The sequence below is a fragment of the Halyomorpha halys genome, unplaced genomic scaffold (assembly GCF_000696795.3).
Source record: "Halyomorpha halys isolate HHAL.00 unplaced genomic scaffold, Hhal_1.1 Scaffold258.1, whole genome shotgun sequence".
Classification (NCBI taxonomy): domain Eukaryota; kingdom Metazoa; phylum Arthropoda; class Insecta; order Hemiptera; family Pentatomidae; genus Halyomorpha; species Halyomorpha halys.
This window is the reverse complement of record NW_027108186.1, coordinates 719,259-735,361: the sequence shown is the minus strand read 5'-3', so window position 1 is coordinate 735,361 and position 16,103 is coordinate 719,259. Positions and strand designations below refer to the sequence as shown.

Below are 16,103 nucleotides of genomic sequence, written 5' to 3'. Positions count from 1 at the left end.
GCAAGCTGAATTTAAAAGTATACTGTTTCCTTGTCTAATTTTGATGTGTGTGATGGTACATTATCATAAAGCAAATCACTATATGTAGCCTTTTTTTTCATTAGGTCCTGTATACTGGGACAACAATGCAATCCTAGGAAGTAATCAAGATTACATGAAAAGACTCACAAAGAATCTATTATGAGAAACAGAGGAAATCGACTTGCAAGTAAATGAAGATAAAACAAAATATATGATTGTAACCGAAAAATCCACACTGAAACGATGAGAAGTAGATCAGGATATTGTATATCATGGGTGTAAAGGCAAAAGCTCTTGACTTACTTCAGTCCTTCTTTTCAATAAGAATAAAAAAGTCTTGCTCATTACCTCAGCATTAATTATAGGATTTTTTTTTATTTATTAACTTCTACTACCTTATGCTAATTGTTTATTAATTATTTTTAGCAAAAAATAATTGAATAGTGATTCTATGTAAGTTAGGAGATTTGCCGAGGAAATTTAGATAGGAATTCGAGGTAGGAGGTTTAGCTGGGGCACCCATGAAATATTATTCTCAAATAGGAAAAATAAAAGAAGCATATGGGCCATTCCACCAAAACATACAAATTTAAGTCCCAATGAGATCATGGTATCTATCTGAAATAGCCAATACTTCGATTGCATCCACTGATCAATAGATAACCTTTGCCTGTTGGTTGTTCAAGGATGTATATTTCAGTATCAATTTGTTTATAAGTCTAAATTTAAACTTAAAATGTCGATATCTATCTCCCCACCTGTCCCAATACTCAAGTTGTAGACTTTGAAGGTAGAAAAATTATCTTATTTTTTCCATTTATAACCTCATTTTTTTTTTTCCACGGTACCTACTGGAAGGTCTTAATTATTTGTTTTTAGTATAGAAAAAAAGTTATGATCCATAATCTACCTGCCCCATAGATACAACCTGTTCCCCTCACATTTTTTGAAATTGAGTGCCAACACTTTGGAAATCTTTATTTCATTATCATTCAATGTTCAAGGTAAAATGTTTCAGAATTAATGTACAAGAAATTCCAATTTCTAATTCTGTTTTGCTGAATTAAAAAGAAAAGTTCTGAATTATACTTGTTTTAAAAATCTTGTACAAAAAAATAAAATAATATTTAGCGTATTTTCTATATCCAGCATTGTCAATACATCTCCCTCATCTCAATGGTGTCAGTTATGGTTATGGTGTATCTTATGGTTTCTTTAAAAATTATTTATATGGTTTATTTATTTATATTTTTTTTCTGTAAACATCATTAGCACCCTACCTAGGAGCAATTCATGGGAAAACATTATTGGAAAAAACAATTTTTTCGCAGTGAAATGAGAACCATGAAATTTATATGTAATGAGAGAATGGCCCAAATGTGACTATTGCATTATTACTGCAATTTGTAAGTGTGGCAGGAGATTACCAGTATGGTTGGAAGGGATGAGTCTTTTAACTAGACATAATCAAACTTCAAAAGGGACAGCCATTCAATGAAGGAAGTCTTGTATTGCAAGGATGAGCCCAGAAAACTGTATCTAATGATGAATACCATTCACAATCTAAAATTTAGTATAGAGCAGTTTAAGCATAAATGACAGGTTTTATCTTCTATTACTCAAAAAAACTTTATGCTTCCTAAAAGTCTGCAGCGTTCTTTGAGTACTCAGATTAACATTTATAGTTCATCTTCATTTAGGTCCACCAGCCACTTGGCTCAGGAGGGTTTATTAATTAAGTGGCTGGCTGGTATATGTCCACCACATTCTTCAGTTCCACTATCAGGGATTCGACCACTTGAGAGGCAGCTCAGCCCTGTCTCTTCCGAGCTGATCAGCTTTATCATTGTTAGTGATTGATTCCCTTATGTCCAAGGATCCACACCAGCTTAAGCTTATTTATCAGTTGGATCTCCAATGCAAGCTTGCTCTCCCTTTCTTCTGGAAGGAATAGTTTCTGAATAGCTTTTCATATCTATTCAAAATTTGAAACTCAGTAAGTTTACTATATAAGATAAAATTTATTAATTAAGACTATCGAAGTAGGCTCCAGAGAATGATTATATTTAAAGACCGATTGAGATTTTCTGCAAACAATTAAAGCATTCCCATGGTTTGGTTAATTTATAAGCCATTTGAAAGGGAACTGTTTGTGAACCCAAGTTTTTACGAGTGACCAGTGGCCAAACATTACAAACACAGTCACTAAAACATACAAAGTGCTGACTCAAATTTACTGATAGCTAACATTATTAATCAGATAATTTAACAAATTAGATCAATATTTTTAGCACCTAAACATTTACTGAGTTTCTAATTTTATTTTTGAACATCTGCGAACAAATCATCGAAAGATTAATAAAGCTTGCACCAATTCTCTGCTTGAATTTAATAAAAGGACTTTAAAAAACTTGAAATTTTAGAACTTTTTAAATTTTGCACTAATAATTCAAAAACAATGCATTTATAGCAAAATGTTACTTTTTTTTAATATAAAATAATGTAACATTCTGCATCAAATGAACACAATGATTAGATATTACTCAAGTTGTTAGGAAGATATGTGGCTTCAACAATAATTTTTTAGACAAATAAAATCATGTTTTAGAATTTTTAATCTTATTTTTACAATGCAAAGTGTATTACATATAATATATAATTTATTTGTAGTATCAAATCTTATACTAGGTCTATATGTAACACACTCTATGTTTCAGCAAGCATTGTCAATTTCTGTTGAAGAATAAATAACTAATTATGTTGAATCAAGGGATATAAAATTAAAAATGCTAATGGGGATGTAAATATGTAATTAAAATTTCCTTAAAGCACAAAAAGCTTTGATGTTCAGAAAATTGACAAAAAAATAAAAATATAAGGTCAATTGAATTTTCTACGAACGGAAGTAGAAGCTGATTGCAAAAATTGGTATATTTTCGCTATCATTCAAGTTTGGTTTGGGGAAAATTTCATCTGGTGTATTGATACATGATACTCTTCTGCAGCTATAGCATAATACAGAACATTTCATCCCCTCGCTTTGTGCAACCACAAGGATTTCAATACCCTTTTGAAAATTTGCAAGCAAGATTATTAATCAGCTCCTGAGGGGCTTGTTCAACGGGAGCGGCCCATGCTTATGAACCTTCCAATCCAATTGAACTAGGTCCATAAAAAGACAATTCCACAAAATTTGTAGGAAACCCCTCATTGCATTTAGTCAAGCAGGTTCTTCAGTTGGAAAAAAAGAGCATTCAAGGTAAAAAAAGTATTCAGGATTTGATGAACAGTTTAAAGCAGAGTGGAAAATTGAAGAAACGAGACAGAGAAGCAATTACTTTTTCACAGAGAAAATGTGAAGAAATTAAAATATATTTTTATATTATCAGAAATTTTTGAGGTGCATTGAGGAGTAGAAGGTCTTTGAATTTCATTTTTCAGGCTACAAAAACAACCGATCCCTGTTCAGCACTAATGTAGTGATAAATACTTGAAGGTATATATATTCTCCAATGTATGATTGTTTATCTAAATTTTATATTTTTATCTGAAAATCTCTTAATTAACAATGAGGCGAATTATTTTCTGTATATTTTGTCAATAACAGTGTTTTATTAAATTTAACTGCTTGTAAAATTAAAACTTGATACTTCTTAAGCATTCAGCAGATTTATAATGCTCTTCTCTATAGGGCATTGTTATGGATAGCCTAATAATGGACAATATGACTGATCGCTTCCTAAAATATTTATTGTAATGATCTGCGTATTTATTGAAGACTGAAGAAAATTTTTCTGCGAAATATCATGGTACTCAGAAAAGTAAGTTTAAGTGTTCTTCTAATTATTCCTTTTTCATAAAATGGAAATGAGTCTGTAAAATTAAAAGTAATTTCTGATTTTGGATTGTTATTTTTTTTTATCAAATGTAATTCTTATGAAAATAGAGTAAACTTTTATTGCCACTTCTCCCTGCACTCTTTTCATTCTGAACAACTTCACTTGACTTAAATTGCTAAAGAAAATGTATTTTAGGTTGGTATTTAAAATCTAACACAGGTCAATTAACATTTTTATCTTCTATAACACCGGGAGACAGCAACAAAATCAAAATTGGAAGCATTATAATGCCCAAATATATTATTAGTTCCATATAATATATTTTACATTGTGAACATAAGGTTTAAATATCCAAAAGAATTTGTTTTAAAGAGGGTTGAACTTTTAAGTCGCATATCTTTCATAAGTTATTTCAGATATATGGTGCTTATTTAATGCAGAATTGTAGGTACTTTGAATTAATATGAGTAAAATTATCCTAGAAATTTACAATTTATGAGTTATAAGTAAAAAAAAGTTTCCAGGTTTATGGAGCCAGCTCATAAAGCGGAGGCAGACAATTGGTCAAACTTCAACAAACTCTTTTTACAAGCCAATGAAGAGATTAAAATTATTTCCAGATTTCTAATATTTAACAAGCCTCAAAACAGCAGTTCTGAACCTGTCCTAATACTATTAATGTGTTGCGGATCCAAACCTATAGAACACTTTTTAGATAAAAAGATTCTGAGGTTCTGATTAAAGTTTAAAGTAAAACTAGTTATCCACTACAAATTAAAAATAACTGACAGATACACTATTAAGTAAAGGTTTGCCACAGATATTTCTTACAGGACGTTAAATACTAAGATGTGATTAACATTTAAAATTTTTGGGACTGAAATACTTTAATAACATTTCCACTAACATTTTTCCAATAGCATAAATGAGCTACAGTAAAAAATTTAGGGAAGCCATTACAGATCGATTGTTCCGGAGGGACTCAATTTTAACTTAGGGCATCAAATACTTTAGTTGTGGCTGATTTATCTAATAAACATAAATATTCTCACACAGGTTATAAAAGTGTGGCAATATAGATAACTAGAGGTCTTGGAATGTTTGTATATGCTGTCAGCATCCATCTATAATCCAAATTGAGAGCTTCAAGGGAATTTTTTAGACTTCCTAGGATTATAATTCAATCCTTCAGGTTCCTTAGACCATGGAAACAGACATTTTCAATAATTTTTTGTTTAGTAACTATCTACAGAGAAAATAATTCAAATATTCAGCAGTCACACCATAAAACAACACAATTGTGAATAAGTACACAGGAAAAAACTGCACAGGTTTTATAAAATATCACAACAGTTGAATGTACAAAATAAACCCAACAAACACCATTGAAAACAAAACTGAGCATATACACTGAACTGATGAGCATATAAACTGAACATATACATTAAACCGTGATTTATATATAAAAAGTAAATGCTGCCCATATTCTGTAAATACAGGGGAAGAGTTTTTTATAGTCTTAAACAAGGAAAGGAAGACAAGGCACATAAATTTCAAAGAAGTAAGAATGGACCAACAAGTCAATTGTGTTTTAACCAACTAAATTTCAAGAACAACATTATTAAGTGAAGAATATGAACATTTAGTGCATTATTGCCTTAAAGTAGATGAAATGTGAACCTTTGCTATTAGAACTTAGACAAAAACACAAAATCTATAGGTAAAGTGGGTGCAAGGAATACTAACTTCTTGATAACAAAACATAACCAATTTCAGACAAATAACTTGAAATTTAATTTTAAAAAAACACTGATCAAACTAAAACATTAAAAATGATAAGGTGGGAGAAATAGGGGTTTCAACAAAATTATTGCACCGGCAAACATTAAAATATTTACAAACAAACCATAAAAACAATACTGTAAACATTAGCAAGAAACCAAACCAAACTTACACATATTTCTGGATTAATCACATTTCAGGAGTTCATATACACATTTGAATTAGTGTGAAACATCATAAACAGTTTCACACAAGCGTTTAATAAGTTTACAGTTAAACAGAATACATCGATGTTGAAAACTAAATATAGCAGCGAGGTTCATTTAAAAATAAACCTGAAAATATGATATGAAGAAGTAAGAGAAGATAGTTAACATTAATAAGAAATGATTTGTTCTGATTTTAAAGGAGGGCGTCTTTGTATTATAGTTTAATATTTTATATTATAAACGTTTTTGGTTCAAGAATTTATTTAACTATATGAGTACTAATCCATATTCATTAAAACAATAAAGTTTGTACAGCAAAGTGGATTTTAGTAGATTGTCAATAATTCACTAATGATTGATAAACCCAAGCATATGATTATATCAATATTCATTTACCATGAAGGACTTGAATGAGGATAACATAAAGAGAAACTTCGATGAAATCTCCGGCGACGTATACGAGTGAGCGCAGCCTCTATATGTTGTTCAACAAATAATAAGAACAGATTTCAGTCTCGAAAAGACAAACAACGTAATGGAAGAAGTCCTGTTGTTAAAATACCATATGTGAATATTAATTTTAAAAATTAAATGTCAGTCACCTCGAAGGAAAAATATTATGAAGATTGGTGCCGCGTTTTTACAAAAGAGCGTTCAAATGCTCGAGTCGGAAAGAAAACTTTTATGGGTTTTTCTCAAAAAAATGTCAGTTTTAGTAATAAAAGAGTATTCTGTCTAAGATATCTTTCTTGGGAACAATTATTTGATTTCATTATGTTATCATCTCTGCTTATAATATCCATTAAAAAGAAGAAAGAGATTATTCCCAAAAATCCAATTTCTTTTTTGTTGTCTCAAAACTCAAATTCGTTAAAACTGCCTGTGACGACGTTACTACTGTTAAAATCTTTTGAGCTTTCAGCGGCTAGTCTATTGGAAACCTCTCGCCAGCTGATTAATGGTTGAAAACTACAAGACATGTGCTTGTTCCCCTATATTTTTATCTTTTAGTTTTATTTCATCAGTGGTGTTAAAAACAATAATTTTCTGTTTATTTTCACGTCACATATTATTTTACCATTATTATTGTTTGTTTTCTGACTGATTGTAAGTACTAAATATATAATGTTAACAAAAATTACGCTTATCATTTTATCTGATGTTGAACGCGAGGATGGTGGACAAATAAAATGTTTTTACTGTTCTTACTGTTTTATTAGTTAATTAAATAACATTGACGTTCTTATTGTAGTGAGAACCAACAACACGCACTCTTTGGATTACTGTTATAAAACCGTTGCAAGCCGGAACAATCGATATATTCACAGTTTGCCACTGAGCAATGTATATACAATAAAAAATGAATTTTTACATCTCACTTTAAAATCTAATACAAACACTAAAAGACCAACAAAAACTTTCCATCTTCGGGTCCTAATACCACTATAGAGTCAAGAAGCTATTAGTGGAAATACCATTGGAGGGTCAACGGCCATCCCAGTTTCTTCGGGAAATGCAGATATTGGCCTAATACGAGGTTTTACAACAATAGATTTAGAAAATGGCTATTAAGTGCCAGCAGACCTGCGATTGGAAGCTAGCTGGGGCGTTGAACTAGAAGCGTCAACGAACGAGCTGGGTTCCATCGTTGAGGTCACCTATCGCCAACAAGAAGTCCCGGATTAGTACTCTTGAAGACCTCGACAATACGTGTCTAATATTTTATTTTCATGGAATAAGGATCGACCGTGCCAGGGAATGAGTCCTGGGCACAGACGCAGATAGAGGAGAGGATAAATAGATAAGGTGCCAGTTTTAGTTGCTGGGATAAGCCAGACGGACTAAGATTGTCGGGATAGAGGTACAGGCATCAAAGAAAAAAACGATAAATGTCATTGATATATATACAAAAAAAAAATACCAATTATTCAATGGTAGTAACATCAAACACATTGAACCACCGAGCTAAGACCAGTATTACCAGTACTAGGTCTCTCCGACATCGACAGTTTGGTAAGAATTGAGATATTGGGTGACTGTGGATCTAAGATCGATTTCACTTTCGTTAAATCCGTACTTAAAGGCCTAGTGCATCTGGATCTGACCGAGAAGCAGTCTTATATAATGTGCCTAAGGTAGTTTGGCGTGTTATTTTGTTCTAATTTATTTATTGTTTGATCGAAACATTAATTTTTATATACAGAAAATTAAAACAATAATGCATTTTTTATAAGAGTCTTACAAATAAAATTGGGTGGTGAGGCTTGAAGGCGAGCGTTCTAGTATGATCGGGACGGACTTCATGCTCGTTACCTGGCGTCACTCGCTATAGTGGCGTCATTGTTTTACATTCATTGCCATTACACATGGAAGATTAGCGAAAGTGCCGCTACTAACCGATAAGTAATACACCGCCGACTCCATCGGTATTTCAGCATTACTCGACGGACATCCTCCGTCAAGCAGCCGAAGTAAGATGTCATGCATTAGAGAGGTACAATGCCACCAAGCAAGAGCAGATGATTAAAGTGGGATCTGCAGGCCGTCTAATAGGTCCTTGGCCAGCCCACTCCACAAGGTGGAGAAGAAGGATGGAGACATATGACCTTGCGGTGATTATAGGCAGCTAACGTCAGGATTGTTCCCGACAGGGTTACGGTCCCTCAATTGGCGGACTTCAAAGTCAACAGCCACGAAAAATGGATCTATGACTCCCTATGTTAAATATTATATCTAACATATAATTTATAGTATTAGTATTATTTCAAGAAATGTGTTTTAAGCCTGGAAAAGATGTTGTTCCAATAAAATATAAAAAAATGAAAAAGTTTTTTTTTTATTTATTTATTTAATGTGATTTACAACTGTACAAATAATAAATACAATAAGTAAATATGTTGTATGTTTCATATACACTTGAAAATCTTGGAAAGGAACCACCCATTGGTGGTACTTCAAGCATTAATTTAAATTAGAAGGTTCCTTGGCTATCTTCTTGTCAGCCTCCTCGGAGGATTATCAGGGATTGTTAAGGATGAGAGATTAAGAATTAATGGGTTAGGATGAGTAAGGAGTTTGGAATGAAAAGACGCGTATCTGTTTTGCAACGAATGGGATGTTAAGGTCTTTGTGGATGAGTTTCTTTGTAACATAATAAGGAGCAACAAGGATTTTACGTAGGAATTTGGATTGTAAGATTGGATGCGGGAGGAATTTGATGGTTTGGTAGAGACCCAGTTCTAAGTATCGAATCTGTTCAACAAGCGTTAGTGGAGTATTTAGAAAGAATACTTTAGGACAGGGGGGTAGAGGTTTACGACGGAGAGTAAAGGTGATCTGGTAGGATTTGTCAGGATTTATTTTGATTCTCCAGTTTTGACACCATTCTTCAATGGATGTTACGCGTGTCTGTAGTGTTTGTGATCCATTAGTAGGGTCGTTGTTTACAGACAGTACAGATGTGTCATCAGCGTATTTTGTTAGGACTGTGTTAGGCTGGGTTGGGATGTCAGCTGTATAAACCTATAAAGAATGGGACCAAAGATACTACCTTGAGGAACACCGGCGGACTTAGAAAATGGGCTGAAATAGGTGAATAGGCTAGGTTATGATTTACTTTAAAGTTTCTATCAGAGAGGTAAGAGCGGATTAAAAGGAAATATGTAGGAGGTAGGAATTGACGAAGTTTATTGAGCAGACCTGGATGCCAGACTCGATCAAAAGCTTGTTCAACATCGAGGAAGACTCCCGTGCAGTACATTCCGCGCTCCAGTGTGGATGATATGACATCAACCACTCGATGACACTGCTGTATGGTAGAATGGGATGTTCTAAATCCAAACTGGTGGTCAGGAATAACATGATATGAGTCAAAGATTGGGTAGAGGCGTTTTAATAAGAGTTTTTCTAGGATTTTTCCCATAACGGGCAGTAATAAAATAGGACGGTAGGAAGATGGATATTCAAGTGACTTGGAGGGTTTAGGAAACATTTTTATAATAGCCATTTTCCAAGGGTCGGGGAAATAAGTTGATCGCAGGGTAGCATTATAGATATAGGGAAGGAATAGGATGGCTTTAAAGCTGTTTCAGAATGTGTGCTGTGATCAGATCGTGGCCAGGAGCTTTTTTAGAAGGTAATTGGTGGATGATGTTCATTATTTCTGAGGGATGAAAGGCTTTAGGAGGAAGGATCATTTGGAGTGGAATTATAATCTCTGCTTCAAAATCTTCAAGATAGATTGGATTAAGGATATCAGGATGAGGGTTAAAAGTTTTGAAGAGGTGTTCGCCGAACATTTGAGTTGTTTCTTCATCTGATCGTGTCCAAGCCTTATTTTCAGTGAGAAGTGGATGGTTGAAGGATTTGTATTTTAGTAGCTTTTTAGTAGTTGTTCATAATGATTTGTCAGTGGTATTTAAGTTTTGGAAATTTTGTATTCTGTGTTTTCTAATTTCTGTTTTTAGTCTGTTAGTCAATAAATTGAAATGAGTTTTGTTCGAAAGATATCTTGTTCTGTGCCACCTCGCTCTAGCCCGGCGTTTTTCTTTTAATAATTGTTGTACGTGATGAGGTAAGTTGTTTTCTCTAAAAATTGTTATGTTCATTGGTAAAGTATTGTTAGTGATAGTAGTTCCTATCGATCTAGAGAGTGTTTCGATAGCAGAGTCGCCCTCTTCTTTTGTTTTTTAAGGGATTTTTAAGTCAGGTAGGTTTTCTAGATCAGTCCAAAGATTTTTCCAGTTCACCTGTTCTGTAACCATTGAAGGGGGAGAGGGTCTAGGAATAGGATTTGAATGGATGTGGAGTAGAACCGGGCTATGATCTGAAGAGAGGTCATCGAGATTGAATTGTGGATTGTGAGGTGGATATTTGGGAAGTAACAAATATATCAAGGATATTGGGACGTTTTTAAGGGATGTAGGCCAGTAAGTAGGATTTTTAGGAGAGAGAATGGAATAATTATTGGATGTTGTGACTCGGGAAAGAGTCCTACCACGAGTATTGGACGTTCTGCATCCCCACCGTTGATCTTTGGCGTTGAAATCTCCTTTAGCAATAAATCGAGGACCAAAGGATTGGAATAAGGAGTCAAGATGGCTATAGGAAAGATAATTACGTGGAGAAAAGTATACAGCTAAAAGTGTAAAAATGTTAAACGGACGAGAGGATAAGCTGACGGATGTTGATTGAATAGTATCAGACGCAGTAGAAGGAATAAGGGAGTGAGTTAAAGATTTATGAATGAGGATACAAGAACCTGCGTAGGATGTGTTGTCAGGGTGATCAATTCTATATGTAATGTAGTCGCGTATGTAGAAGTAAGAATGCTTTGTAAAATGGGTTTCAGTCAGCAGTGAAATGTTCATGGAGGAATATGTCAAGTTCGTCTCGGTGGTTATTTAGTCCATTTGCATTCCATAAAACTATATTTAAGTTGCTCTTGTTCATCAAGGTAAATTGAGCGGGATTTCTGTAAGGAGTCTGGTTAGGAGTGAGATAAGAGGTTTGATTGTGTCTTGAAGATCACGAAGGAAGGAGGAAAGGATAGATGATTTCAGATGTATTTTGGCTGTTTTGGGTATAGAAGGTATGATATTGGAAATGAGTGTATGTCGGTCTAGGTAGAGATTGAACTCTCCTTTGGGGTCTTTGAATTGGATACTCGGTTACTGGAGGTTCGGGTAAAAGATTGACCGAAGAGGAAGTTTGGAATAGGGGAGGAAGCTTAGGATTGATCTGTGGAATTTTCACCTTTTTGGGAGGAAAGTCATTTGTAGGTGTTTTAGTCTGTTGATGGGAACTTTGGGACTGATACAGTGAAGTCTGTGGGAAAGGAACAGAGGACTGAGGGTGAGGGTGGGATGTCAGAGGGAGGGGATGGGAGGCTTGAGGCGCCTGAGCTCGGCGAGTCACTTCTGGGGTTGATGGGTTGTTGGAGCAGATTGTTGACTGGGGTAAGATGTTCCATGTCACTCGTTGAAGGCAAGTTCTTCTTCTAGAACCACTATGTTTGGGTTGTTCATTTTGAAGGCAGAATTCGTGGTTTTTTTACGTTGCATATTTTTTTTTATATTATACAATCTTTATAGTTAGCAGGATGACCTTCTTTCCCACAAAGTATGCATTTAGCTGGAGTCTCTCGAAAATTCTGACAGGTGTCGGATGGATGTGATCCAGCACGTTTGACACATCTGGCTTGATGGCGGCAGTAGGCTTTCGTGTAGCCAAGATTCTGACACTTAGTACACTGGACAATTTCAGCCCAGTGTCGGGGTTCCTCAAAACGTACACAAGAGTATACCAGCCTTGAAATTTTAAAAATGTCTGCATTATTGGAAGCTGGTTCCAAATCAATGAAAAATAGAGGAAGGCGATATTTTTTCGTTGGGTGTACCACATTAGAAATATAGCGAACGTTGTGACCCAATTCCTCTAAGTCACTCTAAATGGCTGTAGATGGGGTAGTGGAATAGAGTCCTCTCAATACGACTCGATATGTTTTGTCTTCTTTTAGCTTGTAACAGTGGAAGTCGTAATTCTTCGCCGATAGATGCCTAACGAGGCTTTCGTAGTTGTCTTTATTTATGGTTGTAATCTTGGTATCTTTAGTATTGGAATAGCACTTGAAATTAGGCTGTCCTATCACTTCTTTACCAAATGCCAAGAAATCCTGTATATTGTTGACAAAAATTGGGGGTGTAACAGGCTCGGTGAAAGATTCCGGAGGAGGTCCTGTGGTAGATAAATTGTTATCATTAAATATGGTTGGTACAGACGTGTTGGTATTTTCATTTTTGGCTGCAAGTGTACTACGGAAATGAAAAAGTGAAAATAAAAAATCAACTCTCCATTCCACTTGTCCGCTTTCATCAGGTTAGTTTTGGTTTTTTGATTGTCGAACCCGCCGGTTCTACAAGACATTTTTATTCAATTTTCTTTTTCTTTTCTTTTTTTGTTTTAATATCGGTCTCCGATTGTTAAATTCTAATTTTGATATATCGAAAAAACTACGGTAATAATATCGTTTTAAATATCGATTTTCAGACTTTCAAACATTCCTATGCTACAACAGTTTTGAGTAATTTAAATTCATTTACACCTTCACAAAGGCAGGTAGGAAAAATGTTTTTTATTTTTTTTTTATTTATTTATTTATTGATATTTACAACTGTATAAAAAAAATTCGATCATAATGACATAATGATATGATACAGGATGTAGAGAAACTACCCAGTAGTAGAACTCTAAAAACAGTTTACAATATAAGGTCACGAGGCCATCTTCTTTTCAGGCACCTCGGAGGATTGCCAGGAATGGAAGAGGGAGCAAGGTTAGGAACTAGTGGGTTTGGGTGGTTAGGGAGTTTATTATGGAAGGAATAATATCGGGTTCGGGCTAGATCGGTTACATAAGGAACATTTAGGTCTTTATGGATGATTTTAGTTGTAACAAAGTAAGGATCATTGAAGATTATGCGAAGGATTTTGGATTGTAAAGATTGGATACGAGAGGAGTTCGAAGGTTTAGTGGAGCCCCAAAGCTCAACTCCGTATGTCCAGATGGGCCTTATTATTGTCATGTAGATCAGTCTTTTGTAATGAGTTGGAAGTTTAGACCGTTTGTCTAGTAAGTGCTGTAATAGTCGGAATCTGCGTCCAGTTTCCTGTCTTTTCAGTCTTGTGAGAGGAGGTTAGTCGTTTGTCAAGATGTAGTCCAAGATAACGAATCTGTTCTACAGGGGTAAGAGCCACATTATTAAAGTATACTGTAGGGCAGTCGGCAGATTTACGACGAAGAGTAAATGTGATTTGTTGGGATTTATTTTTATCCTCCAATTTCGACACCATTCTTCGAGGATTGTGATATGGGACTGGAGAGTTTGGGATGTAATCAAAGGGTTATTACTAACTGTGAGCACACATGTGTCATCAGCATACGTGGTAAGGATAGTGTTAGGAGTTGTTGGGATGTCAGCTGTATAGATGGTGTAGAGGATGGGACCGAGAATACTACCTTGAGGAACTTAGAGGAATGAATAGGAACCATTGTGGTTTACTTGGAATAATCTATTAGTAAGAAAGGAACGGATGATGAGAAAATATGTAGGAGGTAAGAATTTACGGAGCTTATAAAGCAGTCCCGGGTGCCAGACTCGATCAAAAGCCTGCTCAATATCGAAAAAGACTCCCGCGCAGTACATAGGAAAAATGTAAAAAAAAGAAAATGATTATTTTTGACCTTCGAAATAATGTAGAAATACACTAACAACAAACGATCAAATTTTAAAATTGTTTAACAATATTACTTGAAATGTCTAGATCCTTTCTGATTTCTTAAAAAAAAAAAAAGAAAAAAAAATTGTAAGGTGTATATATAACAGAAAAAAAAGGCTTACAAATATTTTGGTATAATTTACTTCTAGTTACCTTATTGAAAGTCTCAGGATTTTCAATCTTATCCTCAGAAAATTTTTTTTCCCAATATTTCTTTTGTATTCGCTTCTACATTGTTCTATTGAGACCTTATATACAATGTTGTTGCTGCTTAAATGAATATTTATTAAACATATTATACAAAAAATATATATATAATGCAATGCATTCCTTGGAATTTTTCTTGTCTTAAATTTAAATAATATTGTAATAATAATAATGGATATTAAAATTATTAAAAATTTATTCTGATTTTTTTCTTTTCGTTTTTCTTTAGGTACTTTAAAACCGAGACTTTTTCGCTACAAAAAAAAATTATTCATAATCTGATAAGAAATTTTTTACACAATTACTGAAAAATAATTAACATACGAAACTATTTTTTAAAATATTAAATACGTAAGGAGCGATCTTATTTGTCATCCAATTTTATTTTTAAAAATACAAACACAATTCGTATTTCATAAAAAATATACATTAATCACTCAAAATTTTCGCAATTTTTTTTCCATGCAAGTACATTTATATTTTTGTATTTTCAAAATCGTCATAGTTAACAAACAACAAGTCATATGAATTGCTTTGATACTGTAATAAATTTTAACGGGATACCATTCATGATACTATGTTTTTTAAAATTTGTTTTACATTGTGACAACGCTACAGCCTGGAGTACGACCCCAACAGAGAAAGCAGCACCAGTCTACGGTATACTTGGAATAAATCCAAGTGAGAATAAAACCAAATTTTTTTTTGTCAGATATGCAACTACTCAAGCAAAGCAGCGATATGTGTTAATCGAAAACATTTTAAATTATCAAAGTTTTTGGACTATTAAGAAATATAATTAGAAATGGCTTTTTTAAATAATGATTTTTATGAATAAGAATTAAATTTACTTAATTTCAATTAGAAAATTTATTTAATTATTCTAATAAAATTTATGACTACAGTTGAGCGTATCTATAAATTTTTGAGGACCTAAAAACTCAATTTAGAGCATAAAAACTTATGCAGTGAGAAAGCAAAAGAGGGTTTATTTTTAGTAATGTCAGATATTTAAGTTTTGTGACAATAAAGATACTAGGGATCAAAATTTGGATGTTTTTTAATTTTCCACAAATTCAAGGTTTATCTATCCCTTATTAGTACAAGAGCTCGGTGGAAAAAAATTAATTAGTTCACCCCAATTTTCGATTACTTTAATGAAAACTATTTTACTTATTAAAACTGACCAGTCTTCCAAATTGGGGGGAATAAAAAAAAACTTGCTGTAAAAAAAAATTTCATTTGGAGCTCAGCTAAAACTACCAACAACACTAGAAAACCTAATAAGACCATCATTTAAAGTTGAATAAATTTTCTAGTAATATAAAATATGAGACCTAATAGAGCTGATTACGTTAAATATTTCCCAAGATATATACATTCTTACAAAATATCATATCATAACGAAATATCGAAAAATCAGTATGTGGTTGATTTATTTTTGGAAAACTATATCTCAGATATTATTTGACGTACAGATATCTATCATCACTCAAATTAAAGCTAGTTGAATGTAGTTTCAAGCAGTTTATGGTACTTGTCTTCATAGGAGTAGTAGTTTTCAAGATATTTGCCAAAGTAAATTCACAGAATATTGATTTCTAGTTGCTCAGACAAAATGTTTGATTTATGAAAAAATATATCTCAGGAACCATTAGATATAGAGATATCTGCCAGCACTAAAATTAAAATTGGTTAAATATACTATAAAGTAGATCATAACATTTATATTTGTAGCAGTAGTAGTTTTTGTAATATTTAGTAAAAGA

General features: G+C 33.4%; 1 protein-coding gene across 1 annotated transcript in view; it reads right to left on the bottom strand.

The window, feature by feature from the left end:
- Positions 1-5,921, bottom strand: part of LOC106680390 (uncharacterized) — a 21,545-nt gene extending 15,624 nt beyond the window's left edge. The window contains exon 1 of the mRNA XM_014420080.2: positions 5,815-5,921. The gene's annotated coding sequence lies outside the window, so the exon portion shown is untranslated. The remainder of the gene's footprint in view (positions 1-5,814) is intronic.
- Between the last annotated feature and the right edge of the window lie 10,182 nt (positions 5,922-16,103).